The sequence below is a fragment of the Sinohyriopsis cumingii genome, chromosome 4 (assembly GCF_028554795.1).
Source record: "Sinohyriopsis cumingii isolate HCF-2022 chromosome 4, ASM2855479v2, whole genome shotgun sequence".
Classification (NCBI taxonomy): domain Eukaryota; kingdom Metazoa; phylum Mollusca; class Bivalvia; order Unionida; family Unionidae; genus Sinohyriopsis; species Sinohyriopsis cumingii.
This window is the reverse complement of record NC_142964.1, coordinates 16,481,593-16,499,449: the sequence shown is the minus strand read 5'-3', so window position 1 is coordinate 16,499,449 and position 17,857 is coordinate 16,481,593. Positions and strand designations below refer to the sequence as shown.

Sequence of the window (17,857 nt, the reverse complement as noted above, 5' to 3'; positions counted from 1 at the left end):
CGTAGAAAAAATATCCAAGTTTTTGTGCCAGTTTAATGAAACTCTTTGTTAAAATGTTAGTTATTCACCAGAAGCAAGTTTCAGCATTTTTTCCTGTGCTATATATTGATGCTTTTTGAACAAAAACAGTGAATTATCTTATAATTGTTTGTGTCCTTGGATGCTAATTGCTGCTGGTTGTTTGGCATAGCATACTAGCAACATAAATGACAAAGCAAGTTATAAGACATGACATTCTGGTTGGGAATGTCATATTATCTTAATGGGAGACATGTAGTGAGTTTTTGCAGGACACATGATATATTGGTGTGACTCACCTTGGACTCTCCATTGGTTCCAGCAAAGTTGAAATCAGCAGAGGTTTTTGACAGGAGACAAATTTGTTGTATTAAAGATACATACTGTATGTACTCATTTATAAGTCATTTCAAACTGCAAATTACACAGACCCAGATCTGCTGGTGCATAATTTGCTCGCAGATTAGGGTTTGTTTTGTTTGTTCTACTGATAACCTCTAACAAACTGCACAGTCCCAGATCTGCTGGTGCATTAAGTGATCAAATTTTGAATTGTGGTGTTGCAAGCTCTCATCAAATTTTGAATTTGGTCTTGTGTATATTTTATGCTTCAATGACTTGGATTCAGTGCCCTAGTTTCACACATTTACTGGCTTTGGTTAAGTTTCTGCCTTTACGTCATGACAAAAATGATTTTGGATGCGGTGTGTATACTACCCCATCTAGAATCAGGAAGCTTGGTGAGGGGAACCATCTTGATGAGCACTACTTCCTCATTATAAAAGTAGGTCATAATGGCCCATATTTTATGCTTGACTTACTTGGGTTAACTTTTGTTTGGTATTCATTTCTCAGGTGCTGTTCATGACATAATCATGAAAGTATTATAAAACTGATGATGTACATTTGTGTTAGCTCAAAGAGCCATAAAACAATAAAATCTCATCATGATCTATATGTCATCTATTAGTTAAAGAATCATTAAATTTGGTGACTACTAAAATCTTTATAGAAGGGCGGTATAAAGTTGTCAATTAGACACTGGCTTAAATTGAACGAGTGCTAACTTTTAGCTCTGCTGGTCATAGACAGAAGAGTTTATGGGAAGGTCTGCCGTCCATCATCCGTTGTACTCCTCCTAAACCACTTGGAGGAATGCCAAGAAATTTTACACACACATCTCATCTTGATATCACTACTCCTCTTGAATGGTTGTTCACATGACTAATATCTTATAATGTCTAGTTGATCCCTAAATAAAAATGGTGCCAATTTGACAACCAGTATGGCTACCTTAGCAGGCATCTAGAAAATCTTTTTGCTTTTCCTGAACAGAAAGTGATATTGACATGGAACTTTTACCAGAAGACTTTTTATGACATCTAGTTGATCATAAAGTAAAATGGTTCCCATTTGGATGTCTAGTTTGACCACCATAGCAGCCATCTTGAAATAATCTGTTATTGCCACTCTGCCTGAATGGATGGTCATGTCAGAATGGGGTTTTCAATGAAAGATCAGTTATGATGCTTGATTGATCCTAAATGAAACTTTGGTTCTGATTTTTAGCCCTCTTGCCCTCTTGACATTTTGTTATTGATGCTCCTTCTGAATGGAAAGTCATAGTGACATGATCTTGTTATCACTACTCCTTCTGAATGGAAAGTCATAGTGACATGATCTTGTTGTCACTACTCCTTCTGAATGGAAAGTCATAGTGACATGATCTTGTTATCACTACTCCTTCTGAATGGAAAGTCATAGTGACATGATCTTGTTATCACTACTCCTTCTGAATGGAAAGTCATAGTGACATGATCTTGTTGTCACTACTCCTTCTGAATGGAAAGTCATAGTGACATGATCTTGTTATCACTACTCCTTCTGAATGAAAGGTAATATTTCCATGGAATTTTAACCTGAATACTTTAATTAGTCCTAAATGAAAATGCTGCTTGCACATCCAGTATGACTGCTACAATGGTCATCTTGACAATCTTGCTGTTGCTATTCATCCTGAAGGGAAGGGCATGGCAAAGTGTTGTTTTTACTACATGACTATTTGTGATGTCTAGTTAGTCCTAAATGAAAATGGTGTTGCTCTGACATGTGATATACTGCTCTGGTGGACTAGTGGTTAGAGAGTCTGCCTCAGATGCAGGAGGTTGTGGGTTTGATCCCTGGCAGAGTCATACCAGAGACTTACAAAAATGGTACTTAAGCTGCCTAACTTGATGCTCAGCATTAAGAGGTCAGTGTTAGGACTGGTCAGCCTGGTGTCAGCATAATGTGATTGGGTGGGACATCATGCTACATGTCTACAGCTTGATGCCCCAGTGCTGGACATCACTATAAATTGTCACACTGCAGACCTCTTAGTGTTATGACTGAAATTTTTTTAAAGCTACGTTAAAGAAAAAATCCAAATCCAAATGACATCTGATATGGCTGCCATCTTGAAAACCTTGTTATCACTACTCCAGAATGAATGGTCATATCATTATTGTGATTTTAAATGAATGACTTCAAATCATGTTTTCTTCGTCTTAAAAGAAAATGATATAGATTTGACTTCCAATAAGACCACTACCTTGGCCATTTTGAATTTTTTTTATGGCAATTCTAAATGACTGGTGATATTAATTTTGTACTTTTACCAAAAGACTTTTTATGATGTTTATTTGGTCCTAATTGGTAGCAATGCCATCTGGTATCCAATATGGTGTTAATGGGAGCCATGTTGAAAATCTTGTTATTGTTACCTCTCCTAAATAATTAGCGATATCAGCATGGGGTACTTATTGGTCTTGTTGGTCCTAAATGAAAATGGTATGAATCTGACATCCACAGCAGCTAATTTGAAAGTCATTTTATTGCTGAAAAATATTGGAGATGCATGGTTTCAACACTAAGTGGTTAAAGGAAAAAAATGGTCTTATCTTGCTTTCCTGGGAATTCTTGTTGGCCAGTAAAGCAAAATTTCCTTTGAAGAATTCTTGTTTAATTAAGAGTCATATTTTGTGGCCTAAAGACTTGCTAATGATGGAATTCTAGTTGTCATGGTTTGCTATGGAATTTAAAAGAAATTCAGATTTAACAAGGAATTATTTGATACAGAGTGAGACAGAGGCCAGATCCCTAAAATGGCAGAAAAAATTGGCCTTGGGGCAGGGGAGGGCCTTTTTCTCCCCCTTATCTTTCGACACGGATCACAGCTTAATCAGTCATTAAGGGACTGCTTCTTATTTATTTTCTTTTTTTTTTCCATTTAGTTAATCTTTTGAACATTTTCATAGTAGCTTGGAGTCTTTCTATCTCTTTGAATTCACATTGTATCAGTTTGTAGTGGTAGATGTTACTACATCCTGCCATCAGTGAGTGTGGTTTCTTTTTTGGTGTCACCTATTCTCTTCACATGACAGTATTTATATTTTGATTTAACAGGTCATATTTCATTTCGGTCAGCTTAACAGGATGATATATGACCTAGTTCTGTCCCTATATATATATATATATATATATATATATATATATATATATATATATATATATATATATATATATATATATATATGACCAGTGAAAACTTGCATAGATTGTTGTACAGCTCTGATCTTCTTACTTCACTTCATTCATTCTCTTAACTGGCTGACATTTGTCAGATGTTATGGGAGATTCATCTGTTAGGTAGATGTGCTTTTATGTTTTTCAGGAATAATTCTTTTTGCATAGACACGAAACAAAGACAGCTAAGTACAGCCATTTCATTAATCCTATATCAGCATGTAGTTTCATGAAGACTACTGGCAATTAACGTCTTAGGTATATTTATCTACAGAAATCCAGCTCACTAGTTGTACTGATTGATACCTTGATTTTGCTAGTTCATATTCTTTACAATTAAGGGCAATTTGGATATATTTCACTTGCCCAGTCCAAGTTGCACATTATTTAATTTGCCCTGTAGAATGTTCTTCTTTACAAAATGATGCCAATCTGCCTTCAGACCTGAATGCCATTATGCCAGTCTGCCTTCAGACCTGAATGCCATTATGCCAGTCTGCCTTTAGACCTGAATGCCATTATGCCAGTCTGCCTTCAAACCTGAATGCCATTATGCCAGTCTGCCTTCAGACCTGAATGTCATTATGCCAATCTGCCTTTAGACCTGAATACCATTATGACAGTCTGCCTTTAGACCTGAATGCCACTATGAAAAATACAAAACCTTTAAATGGCTTCTTAGAGTCCAACCAAATTTGACAGAAAGCATTCTGGGAATTCAGATTAATAACAAAATTGCCAATCTGCTATCAAATGAAACCATAGTTTCTCAAAATATAAAAACCTTTAAATTCCTTTTTATGGAAAAACTGCCCTGCAGAATTTGACCAAATGTGACAGAAAACATCCTGGTATAACTTTTACAAATAATGATGATCAAATGACATTACTTAAAATAGTAAACCTTTAAACAACTACTCAGCAATTGAATTTAATTAAATTTGATAAAAAGCATATTATGACTCTGTGGCCTCAAAGCAAGCAATAGAATAGAGTAAGAAGCAACAAGCTTTGTAAAATGCAACAGATAATTTATTTCCCTAGAATACAAATTGAAAATGTTATAAAAGTGTAACTTACGGTATTTGGAATCGAATCCCAAATAATCCAAGCATTATAGACACAAGTCCTAATGATTAAAGTTCTGAATATACTTTAGTGGAAATTCAAATTAATCCTACGCTGAAGGTGTTGATGTGTCTGTGATGGCCTGTATGGTGGTGATGTGCCAAGTCATTTGTTGGATCACAATGATACAATCCAAGATTATAACCTTATTTGAAATTTCAGTATGATATCAAGTCTCTATTTCCAAGAATGTTATTTTTGAAGAGCACTTTGTAATTCCTGTGATTAACTAATTTTAATAAATAAATTACCAACTCACATGAACACTGAATACAACAACAACACAGCTAATTCTGCCTCAAGATCTTATAGCATGAATAAATAATTTTTCCAGTACAAAGACTGGTCACAATTAGCATTTTAAAATTGTCCTGCTGGAAGGTTCATAATGTTTACAAAATAAAATCTATGTTATAATTAGAAGTTGATTACATAATTATAATATAGTAACTGACATGTAGACCTGGTAATTCTTGAGGAATTTTCAAAGTTCTTGACTCAGATTGAGATAAACAGTTCAGGTAGAAAATGAACTTGATTTTGGACAAGGTCAAGTCCAAAGTACTATGTTACATTATCAATAGTACATAATGAAATAGAAAATTAACAAACAATGCAAATCAGGTATGGATAACATACCACTGATGCACATTTGCTTTCAGATATGATTACCATTACTAAAAAGAGAAAATCTTGATATGAGTTGTTCTAAAAGTCTACTCATTTTAATTTTCATTTATGACAAACTTGTAATTATAAGAAGTCTTGTGGTAAACATTCTGTGTAAATTCCATGTCAGTGTGATCTGTTCAGGATGGGTAGCAGATTTCAGAATGGATACCAAAAGAAGTCCTTTGGGTGAAAACCCCATGTTGATATGATTGCCCATTCAGGAAGAGTGGCGATAACAGAAAACTATCATGGTGGCCATATAGGATGCTAGAACATTATCGTTTAGGAACAACTAGATATCATAGGATGTCTTTTAGTGATAACTGCATTTTGATATTACTGTCAATTCAAGGGGCCCCAAGTGACCAAGTGGTCTAAAGCACTCACCGTTCCGGATCACTGCCATCTCACCTCTGTCTGCGTGGATTCGAGTCCAAGGCTCGGCTAACGTGGGTACGTGGGAAAGCCTGCCAGTAGCTTCTTGTGGGTTGGTGGTTCTTCCCTGTGTTTTCCAGGGTTCTTCCTCCACCAGTTATACTGGCCACCATGTATAGCCTATCTTGTGCTGGAAAATGGCGTTAAACCCTAGAACAACAAGAACAACAACCATCAGTTCAAGAGTAGTAATGCTAACAAGTTTTCACGAGGCCACCATTGATCAGCATCCTTTTTATATAGGACCAACAAGACATCATAAGAAGAATGGTTTATGAAAACCCCATTTCGATATGGCCATTTGCTCAGGAGGAGTAGCTTTAACTAGTGGTTTTGGATGACCACCATAACAGCAATTTTGGATGTCCCAGGGCACTCTTTTCATTTAGGACCAACTGGACATCATAAATGTCCTTTTGTGAAAATTCCATGAAATGCAAGAGTTATTGCAGGAGCTGCAATAAGAAGATTTTAAGGTTAAGCCACCATGTTGGCCATATTGGATGTAAGGTGGCTGACATGGTGGCCATATTGTATGTAAGATCAGTACCATTTTCTTTTAGGACCAACTTGACATCATAAGATATCTTTCATTGAAAAACCTAATTTTTTTTGGTCTAATTTTTTTAATCATCCATTAAGGAGAGTTATTTTACAAGAGTTTCAAAATAACCACCAAGGCAGACATAGATGTCAGGTTGATACCATTTTCATATAGGACAAGCCATACATTATATTAAACTTCCATGCCAGTATGACCATTTGTTTTGGTCGAGTAGTGAGAGCATGATTTTCAAGTTAATTTATGAAGCTGCCATAGTGGATGTCAGATCCATGCCATTTTTTGTTCATTTAGGCGCAGCTAGACATCATAAAAAGTCTTTTGTGAAAATCAAATGTTGATATGACCATGTATGTATTCAGGAGAAGTAGTTTTACCAGTTTTTCAAGATGGCTGACTTAGTGGCCATATTAGATGTTAGATGAGTACCATTTTCATTTTGGATCAACTAGACATCGTTGGGAGTATTTTTGTGACAAAACCGTGTCAATATTACCAAGTTTTCGCGAGGATTAGTCTTACCAATATTTTCAGTATGGCTGCTTTTGTCACCTATGTCAGATAAGTAGCATTTTCGGGGAGTCTTTTTTTGTGAACATTCATGTTGATATGACCATTAGATTGACAGGAATGACAATAAGAAGAATTTCCATGGGTACCAATAATAAGAATTTCAAATGGTATCATTTTCGCTTTGGACAAAGTAGACCTTGGGTTATTAGAGTGTGAAAGTTTCATGGCAATCCTTCACATAGTTTAGGAGTAGGATAACAAACTTGTGCCAGTAGATGGACAGATGATGGATGGTTGACAGTTATCAACATGTCATCCCATGAGCTCTTCTGGTCTGTGGCTGGTAGAGGAAAATTATCCACTATAAAGAATTTTGATATGAAGGGTCATAACCTTGTAATGTTGGAAAATAATGATTGATGTGCCATAAAATATGGATGAAGATACCAAGAAAATATAGATGAACCTTGAAACAATGGTTCTCCTAGAAAATGCTTTCAACAATGCTGGAAGAAATTTATACTGAAAGCATCTGCCTGAACCAGGATTTCTTTTACTAGCCTCTTTTGCATTGGGATATTATGCAGATGTCATTTGGGTGAGCAATCTCAGGCCCTCTTGCTAGAGATTTATTTGTACATCATTTCACTATTGCCCTTGTTATTTTAACAGCAGTTAATAACTTTTGATGCCTTGATGTAAATTAATATCACATTAAATACGCAGTTTGTCTCATCTGCAAAAAAAGCTAATTACTATATTAAACATATTGCGTGTACTTTGTACATGTAATTAATGTTTTTTTACTTGGGTCAGCTGCATGAGGTTTCATGTTTTTCATAAGTGCATTTCAGTAATATTATAAACAATATGACTGTCAAGTGTATGCACATTCCAGAAGAGTTGTGTTGAAAGTTCTCCACTTTGAAGGTGCACCAGGTCTCCCAATATGATTGTACTGAAAAAAGCACATGTAATATTACTTTTTGAGACCAATTTATTGCACCCATTGATCAGATGCACATAGTCTTAAATTGCAAGAAAATTGTTTTAAGTAGGTTGTAGCAGACACTTCTATCTCTAGAAATGCTTGCAAGCAAAAGGGTTTTATTTTTATGAGTTTTTATCCAAAAAATGGTGTGTGCTTATTAAGGCATATACATGTTGAATATAGTAGATGTAGGGTTTCATGTTGGCAACCAATAGCAGCATCAACACACCACATTAATTGGATACGACATGCAATGACAGTCTTCATTTTCTGAGATACTCCACTCCATTGATCTTGTAACTCCAGGCTACCTTTCGTCAAACTTGTATGGCTTTATGCCATGGAAAAGAAACTTGGAGGCATATACTGAAGTAATCTCGTCTTTCCATCTGTCACACTTTTGTTTATTTAATTTCTCTTGTATGGGTTGAGATATCTTGAATTTGGTGTGCTTTTGTATTATGCCTAGATACTGTTTCCAGTTGAAAATGGAGCCTATCTGATCAGCATTTTAAGAGTTATTCTCCTTTTTATTACATATTATATCCATTAATCTGTCACACACTTGTTTGTGTTAATATCAACAGAACCATTTTAGATGTTTTCATGAAACTTGGTATGCATTTGAATCATGATAAGAGTTTGTATCTCTTGTAAAAATGAGCTTTGTCAGGTTATTACGTTTAGAGTTGTCACCCAATATTTTGAAAAAATAATTGTACACCTCATTCCTTGGGGATGGTTCACCATATTAAGTAAGCTTTTGCTTACTAACAGAGCTATTAGTAGTTGTTTCTGTTCAGCAGATGTTCTTTTTTTTGGACATTTATTTGTAATATGTTTATATGTAGTAAAGGAATGAAATAAAGCATACTTATAAAGATGCAGGGTGTTTTAAGTTCATCCCAGATAACCATGAATTCCATTCAGCAAAATTCCATTGAGCATGGCATGTTCAGTCAGAGGAAACTCGGATTTATTTTCATGAAGTGATGAAATGGCAGAAGTCTTGGAAATTCTCTTTTAGTTTATACTCTGTACAAATTCTGGGGAATTAACACATTATTTCTCATGTTTAAGAAATTGTTCAGCTTGTCATGGGCAGCTTGACATCTTTCAATTTTTTTTAATTACATGTATTTATATTTATTAAAATTTTTATTTTCCACACCAAAGTTTTAAATAGATGGAGTTGTTGTTGTTGTTGTAGGGTTTAATGCCATTTTTCAGCACAGTGTAGGCTATACATGGCAGCCAGTATTAATGGTGGAGGATGAACCAGGGAAAACACCAGAAAGAACCACCGACCCACGAGAAACAACTGGCAAGCTTTTTCACATACCCACATTGGCCGAATCTGAGACTCGAACCTGTGCAGACAGAGGTGAGATCAGCTTTTTGCCCCAATTTTTCTTGTACTACAGAGTATGCAGCTCAGTGCCAAAGTTATTGTCTTGCCTTGATGGTGAGGCAATCAATCCACTGTATGCATGATCTTGTTTGTTATAAGAATTATTTTGTCCCGACTGTACAAATTGGAGTTTTGACAAGTGGTGTCACAATTAATCAAATGATCAAAATAATTTTCCTTAATCATATATAAATGATTTTGGTCTAATTTTTTTAAAACTGTTCCAGTTTTTTGGGGGACAGATTTCTTCCAGTTAAAGCAAATTTATGTAAATAACAGCTTCCAATTATATAGCCTTTCATTGTTTATCTCCATCCAAGTGCCAACAACATGGCAGACAAAAAAATGTGATGGTAAGTTGTTCAGCTTTGTGTGATGTAAACAACTTAACCATTACCGGGTTTTGAAAATTACATTATTCTAAAATAAATGGTCCATATCAATGCACAAATGACTTGCAAATCTGCTAATAACTGCCTGAAGGTGTCGATCCCATATTTTATTATTTGCTGAAAATGAAAAGCCAGAATCAATATTTGTAATTGGAAGCTTGACATGTAGTGTGTTTATCACGGCAAACAGCAGTTAATTCGAGGAAAGTTGGAGTCAGCACCACAAATTTTAATGAGAAGTCACAAGATTTTCTAAAACAAATATATTTTCTCAATAAATAACACAAAGTATGAGTCATTGAAATTGTTGAAAAATGCAAACTGGTGGCAACACTAAGAAATAAATTCTAATTAAATAAGTCTTGTCAAGTGAAATCCATGTTTTAATTTTATCTTTTAATTTGGTTCAGTGTCATCATCATAAATGTGTTATGCCCTCTTGTACTCAACTGCATGAAGAATTCACTGATGACCATGACAATGCTTTCCTTGGGGCTTTTCCTTGTGTACTTGCTTATAAGATGAGTAAAAATGCAAACAATAAAGATCTTGGTTTGTGCTGTTTGTTCTCCTGATTACTCCATCAAACTGTACAGACCAAGACCTACTAGTGCATTATGCAATGACAGATCTGGTTCTGTGAAGTTTGCAGTTGGTGCATTATACAATGACAGATCTGGGTCTGTGAAGTTTGCAGTTGGTGCATTATGCAATGACAGATCTGGGTCTGTGAAGTCTGCAGCTGGTGCATTATGTAATGACAGATCTGGGTCTGTGAAATTTGCAGTTGGTACATTATGTAATGACAGATCTGGGTCTGAAAGTTTGCAGTTGGTACATTATGTAATGACAGATGTGGGTCTGTGAAGTTTGCAGTTGGTACATTATGCAATGACAGATCTGGGTCTGTGAAGTTTACAGTTGGATATGACTTAATAAGAACGTACATAAGGTGCTCGGTGGCAGAGGTGGGATTTTTGGAGAAATGCTGAGACCTTAATGGTCCTTCAGAACATTGTCTCCAGCCAGTGACGGTACATGAAAAGTGCCCACATCACAGCTATTGGTCAACCTAATTTCTTGCTTGTATCAAACAGTAGACAACTCTAAGATTTTGCCTATGTTTAATCTGTGGATAGTTCTTCAAAACTGGCAGCGACACATTTAAAGGAAATCAAGTTCTCGTAAAGCATACATAATTTTCTCTTCTTCTAACATTTTGGCTGAGTTTTTGTTGTTGTTGTTGTTGGTTTTTGATCTAGTTGTTGTCTGGGACACTGTACCGTTCATGCACTGACTGTTAGTACGAATGACATTGAGTTGTTGTCAGTCATTGCCATAAACTTTAAAGCTCGAGGTTTGTCACAGATATCGAGCAGCATCTCATATCTCTATAGGAGGTTTGTTAGCACAACTGCTTTATATACCTTTATCTTGGTGGACAGTTTGATATTCCTGTGATTCATCACATGAGAACCAAGACATCCTAATGATTGACTGGCGCTGCTGATTTGTGCCATTATCACTTTGTCTAGCGATCCATCAGAAGATATGATGCTTCCAAGGTACTTGAAGTGATCGAAAGCTTTCATTTGGGTGTCTTCGGTAGACACAGGGGGTGGGGTGGGGTGGGGGGCGAGCTATGGTTCCTGGGACAGGTTGTCTTGTTCAGACTGATAGTGAATCAGAAGAGTCTTGAGGCTTCCACAGAGTGAGTAACAATGATCTGGAGATCTGCTTCTGTGTGTACCATAAGAGCATAGTCATCCGCGAAAAGTGCTTCAAGAATAAGTTTCTCAGTCAGCGAAGGTCTAAGAGAGAGCCATCCAGTCTGTACTTTATGTACACTCTTTACTGGAGATCATATGAAGCATGGTTCAGGACACATGTGAAGAATAGGTTGAATAATACTGGGGCAAACACACAACCCTGCTTCATGTTATTAGAAATGTTGAATGGCTTAGAGACATCCCCGTTGTAGAGAATGAGTCCCGTCATGCCGTCGTGGAAAAGTCGGATCATCTTAATGAACTTCCTATGGTAACCGAATCGTGCTAAGATGACCCATAGTGCATCTCTGTTGACCGTATTGAAAGCCTTTGTGAAGTCTATGAAGACTCCATAGAAGTTCATGTTTTGTTCAATGCACTTTTCCTGTATCTGTCTCACTGTGAAGATCATGTCGATCATGCTCCAATCTGGTCACATTGGACCTCCAGCTTCTGAGACATTACCGACCAAACGGTTGAGAAGGACGCATGCCACAGTGTACTCGCATGTTAAATTGCACAGTCTTGATTACGAGAACATCTTGGACGTTGCATACTGTAAAGATTGGCATATCTTGAAGGAGTCAAAATGTGCAACAGAAATGTAGATGACCATGTCTTTGGTTGAGACAGGTTATCTTAATGTTTAGATAATTACAGTTGTTTGTTGCAAAGTATACCAGAACAATGTAACCTGTCAAGAAAAACCATCCCTTCTCACATGAAAAATAAACTGATCTCTCCAGACAAGTGTTCTCTCAAAAGAGGTAAATACATTATATGTGTGTGTGTGTGTGTGTGTGTGTATATATATATATATATATATATATATATATATATATATATATATATATATATATATATATATATTGACAAGTAAGGTGGTAACAAGACCTTCACTGAATGAATATATCTTGTATTGAAAAGACTTCTTGTAGCAAACATATATGTATAACTATATGTGTGTGTTGATGTCGTTAGACCACCATGCTAAATCTATGTTTTGTTTGTAAGTGGATTAGATGCCTGAAAGAAAACAGGTGTTATTTTCTTGTATTAATCAAATTTGAATTCCAACATTTTTTTTTATAAGCTTGCATGAAAAAATAACTTGTTCCCCATTGGACAGTTTTGCTTTTGTGGGTCATGCACACTTTCCCCACTTGGGACCTCAAAATACATTTTTGAGTCTTAAAAAAAATCCCTAACACTCCTTGTGAATATGGCAAGTATGACAGATTTCCTGTATAAATATCATGTATATAACAGTCACATGACTTCTGCAATCAGTGGCAAGGTGTTTTTTTCACTGGTGCAAATCTACTGTGACTGCTCAATCTATTCCAAATATATTTTTGCTTGATGAGGAAGGCATTGTTTAGATGAAGGAATCAAGATGAATACATTTCTTATCTTGTTTGTACTATATTCCAGTCATATTGGCAGTTTAAATGATACACATCACTTAGAATATAATTACCAAGTTTATAAAAATGCATTCTTTTTATCCTGATATGACAAATTTCATCATAAAATTGAGTGAGAGGATGAATGCAGTTGTCCAGCATGCCTGCGTAACCTGGTTGCTTGCCAAAGTCATTGTTGGTGACAGGTTTAGGTGACATATTCTCATTGCTCTGCTTCTCACATCCAGGCTTGTTTGCTGGTCATCAACCGTAATTTGGTTGTCTGCTTTCTGCTGTCTCTATATGGTGCATATATGAAGCTATATCGCTTGTGCATTTGAGATTTCGCTAGTTTCTATCGTAGTAGAATCTTCTCTGTCCCTTTATGTTCCATGTCCCTCAAACCTCCAAATACCCATTCCTTGGACAATTTAATTAATGAGAAAAGATTCTCTCTATATTTTCTCAGAGTCAAGGCTTTTCCCTTCCACAGAAAAACTTGGACTTACTAATCTTGTGATGGAAAATACTTAAAACAATGAATTCATTCTGGGACACTTATTTAAATGAGTACAAAGTGGTATATGCATCGTTTCAACTTTGGCATTTTCCAATACCTTGACCCCAAATTCCCTTTGACTCTTTCATCTCTCTGACCATTATTGAATGGACTCTAATAAAACATGGATCATGGTCCCCCAAGCCAGAGAGATTAAAACCACCATAGTCTAGTGACTTTACATGGTACCTGAACCCATTTGTCAGCTTAATTAGTTACATGTCATACGGACAGCGGCAAATATGCTATGACATCTACAATATATCTAAAACTTTTTACACCATTACAATGTCTTAGATGATTTTGAGTTTTGTGCTGAAAACAAATTGTTAATGATGAATGGATAGATGGATAGATTGATGAAGAGACATATCGATGAAATTGTTAAAAGTATTTTAATGTAGGAATTGTGAAGACTGGAAATACATCTACAATAGTAGTTAAATAAACATACAGAATTTTACAGTGATATCTTAACTAGTTTTGGAGTTAAATGCTCAACAGATATGATAGCCCAAAACCTGGGACTTTAATTTCATATTGGGACCCTTCTCTATTGTAAGTGAAGTGCCCATCAGGCTTATAAAAAATTTCCCTGAGAAAAATTATATGATGCTAGTGAAATGTGGAAGTTTATTTTGAAATTGATGGAAGACTAGTAAATTATTAATGTTTATCCCCATGTAGGCTGCATAACAATATGACGATCATCTACTTCCAGTACTTTTGAAAGCTGTAAACTGTATGTACAAATAAATCATGTGACCTATGAATGGGGAACAGATTGCATGGATTATGTATAATAGTGCTTGCATGGCTTTAACATACTGTACATGTGATCACAGGGTCTCGTATCATTGCTTACAATTTACCTGTTATTATATATATGTACTCTATACGTACATATATAGTGCATGTATGATATATAGTTAACTCTATACGTACATATATAGTTCATGTATGATATATAGTTAAACAATAAGCAAAAAATCAAGCTCCCTTTACTTGTGATTCTATCAGCGGTAGGACAGAAGTAATTTTAAGGCTGCCTACAGCATATATCATTTTATAGTTTGATGCTTTTGAAAATAAACAGATTTTGAGAAGAAAAAAAACAAGCTTATTTTTCTGCATTCTATTCACACATTACTAGCACCAGTCAGATCTACTACTGGGGACCATAATTGTTCCATCGTCATTGTGGCTAGTGCAATGATGCATGGCGGAGTAATCAGAGTATGAAGTCTAACATGTATGCACAAAAAGCTGTTAATTGATTACATTATTATTGTAATCTGGAGAGTCAAGGTCATGTGCAGGCTATTTTGAATGGTTTGAGAGTTCTACTCTAGAAACAAAAATGTTTACACTTGGATGGATTAAAGACAGATAGACAGATGTACAGAGTAATATCCCTATCTCTTCCTGTTCCAGAGGGTTAAAAATGAGTGTCCTTTGTTCAGATAAAGTATGCAGAATGTAGAGTACAAGATGCCACACCTGGATATTGGTAATCATCAGGGTTTCTTAAAAGTGTCCTGTATTTGAATACAAGTTTTTGAGGTCACTTTTTGAGTGTGATTTGGTCAATATATGTACATTGATGCTAAAATATCCTAGATCAGTATATTATTTCACAAGTTAGGTCATGATATTTTGAGGTTCATAAATAATAAAGATCACTATAAGCAGACCACAACACTGCCCTCTGTAGACATGCACCAAAGCTACTGTTTGTGCTCGCTTATAAGATGAGGAAAATGGCAAACAACAGAGGTCATGATCAGCCATAGTGTAATGTGCCTGCAGAACAGGGTCTATGTTGTTTGTTCTACTGATTACTTCCAACAATATACACAAACTCAAGAGTTGCTGGTGCATTATTCACTGGCAGATCTGGGTCTGTGCTGTTTGTAGTTTGAGTTGATTTATTATCAGTGTATACCTTAATGTATATCTTGCACAAATTATTCAATGGCAGTCATTGTATATAGAACAGCACACTTGTTTTACTTCCAAATGGATTTGTAGAGTTTATTTTTTTCACTTTATTAAACCTGTGGGAACCTGTATTTCATCTGTACTGAAAAAGTAGAAGATCCTTCTTCTGTTTATTGTACTTGAATCCAATGCAGTTGAAATGATCCAATTGTTATTCATTAAAAAGTTTCTCCACTGACAGGCATGTATTTACATTTTTCTAATACGGGTGACTTTCAGTCAAGCTCTGTGAATGGATTTAGTTTTCTTAAGTTCTTTTTTGGAGAGAATTCATGCTGCTCATCTCATCCATATTCTATCATATGTCTGTTATCTTATTTCTCTCAGATTAGAAGTTCCTGGAACATATCAAGTTGACTTGTCATTCAGCCTGATCTAATGAATATTTTCTGATGTCATCAACAGCTGGTTGCTATCTACAGGAAACGATGCCAGTCTTTTTGACCACAGAATTACTTCCATGCATACAAATCATGGCTTTGACAAATAATCCTACTTTGTTGATGTGCCATTTTAGCAGTAGGTAGAATTGAAGCAATCTTAATATTGGAGTAGAAAAGGATGAGAGAATCTATGCGCAGAAAAGCCAATAACAGGAATGTTTCTCATCTTGTGATCAATAAGGAATATATCCAGGGAGAGGTAGGGCAGTAAAGCAATTTCCAACAGTTTGTGTAACAATTGTTTGGTGCACTTTCTTTATTAACTGAATCACATTTTAATTTACAGTTCTTGCTCAATGCAATATTTATTTGTCGGTAAAAGCCCATGTTCACTGATAAGAATCCCCCCAAACATAATTTTGGAAACCAGATATTAAAAATATTTTTTTTCGTCATAGGCATGTACCCTTTTTAATTCAAAATGTACAAGGCAGACTGCCTGGGCTAATCATAGACACACACTTGTCTTATTTAAAAATGTACAGAGCTGACTGCCTGGGATAATCATGGGCATGTACCCTTCTTAATTAAAATGTACCAGACTGACTGCCTGGGATAATCATGGGCTAATACCCTTCTTAATTAAAAATGTGCAAGGCTGACTGCCTGGGCTAATCATAGACACACACTTGGCTTAATTAAAAATGTACAGAGCTGACTGCCTGGGCTAATCATGTGCATGCACCGTTCTTAATTAAAAATGTACAAGACTGACTGCCTGGGCTAATCATGGGCATGCACCCTTCTTAATTAAAAATGTACGGGGCTGACTACCTGGGCTAATCATGGGCATGCACCCTTCTTAATTAAAAATGTACAAGGCTGACTGCCTGGGCTAATCATGGGCATGCACCCTTCTTAATTAAAAATGTACAAGGCTGACTGCCTGAGCTAATCATAGACATACACCCTATTTAATTAAAAATGTACAAGGCTGACTGCCTGAGCTAATCATGGGCATGCACCCTTCTTAATTAAAAATGTACAAGACTGACTGCCTAGGCTAACCATGGACATGCACCCTTCTTAATTAAAAATGTACAAGGCTGACTGCCTGGGTTAATCATGGGCATGCACCCTTCTTAATTAAAAATGTACAAGGCTGACTGCCTGAGCTAATCATAGACATACACCCTTCTTAATTAAAAATGTACAAGGCTGACTGCCTGGGCTAATCATAGACATACACCCTACTTAATTAAAAAGATACAAGGCCGACTGCTTTAAATATGAAGCTCTTTTTAAAATACATGAGTGCATTAATTGTTCAGTGATTGGTCCATAATTATGAACTGCCATTTAAATAAATACCACAGTTAGGAGAAGATGGGCTTTCAGGGGCAATGATTAATGTAAATGATCAGTGTTTCCCTTTACCCTAATTTGCGCTTCAGAGACCCATATATTTTTAATTTGACCCCCAGTTTTGAAACCAGAGCTTGTGTTTTACTCAGTCTGACCCACAATTTTTACACCAAGGAGATTTTAGACCCTCAGTCTTGCACCCCTAGGAGATACACTGATGGTGACGTGTGAAATACCTTTAATCTAAGTCCTTTAGGGTATCATTAATACAGACAACATCCTATGTAAAGATGAAGATATGAAGTTGATTGACAATGGCAGCAACTCTCCAAAATGGAGTAGATGAGATGCATAGGTCTATAAAATATAATTAACATAAAATTACTGTTTGCTTGTAACAGTAATGATACTGATCTTTCTGAAACTGTTGTACCATATGTACTTGCTTATAAGATGAGTCCAACAGCAAACTGCACAGACACAGATCTGCCATTGCATAATGTGCCAGCAGACCTGGGTCTGTGCAGTTTGTTAGGAATAATCAGTAGAACGATCTAAATAGATCCTGTTCTGTAGGTGCATTATGCTATGGCAGATCGTTATCTTTGCTGTTTGTAATTTGATGTGACTTATAAGCAAGTATATCAAGTAACTTGATTGATATTTCAGTGATGCTTTTCATTCTTGT

The 17,857-nt window shown here is 35.9% G+C and overlaps 1 protein-coding gene across 4 annotated transcripts in view; it reads left to right on the top strand.

The window, feature by feature from the left end:
• LOC149800684 (high affinity cAMP-specific and IBMX-insensitive 3',5'-cyclic phosphodiesterase 8B-like) overlaps positions 1-17,857 on the top strand; it is a 339,962-nt gene that overhangs the window by 162,900 nt on the left and 159,205 nt on the right. The gene's annotated exons all lie outside the window — the stretch shown is intronic.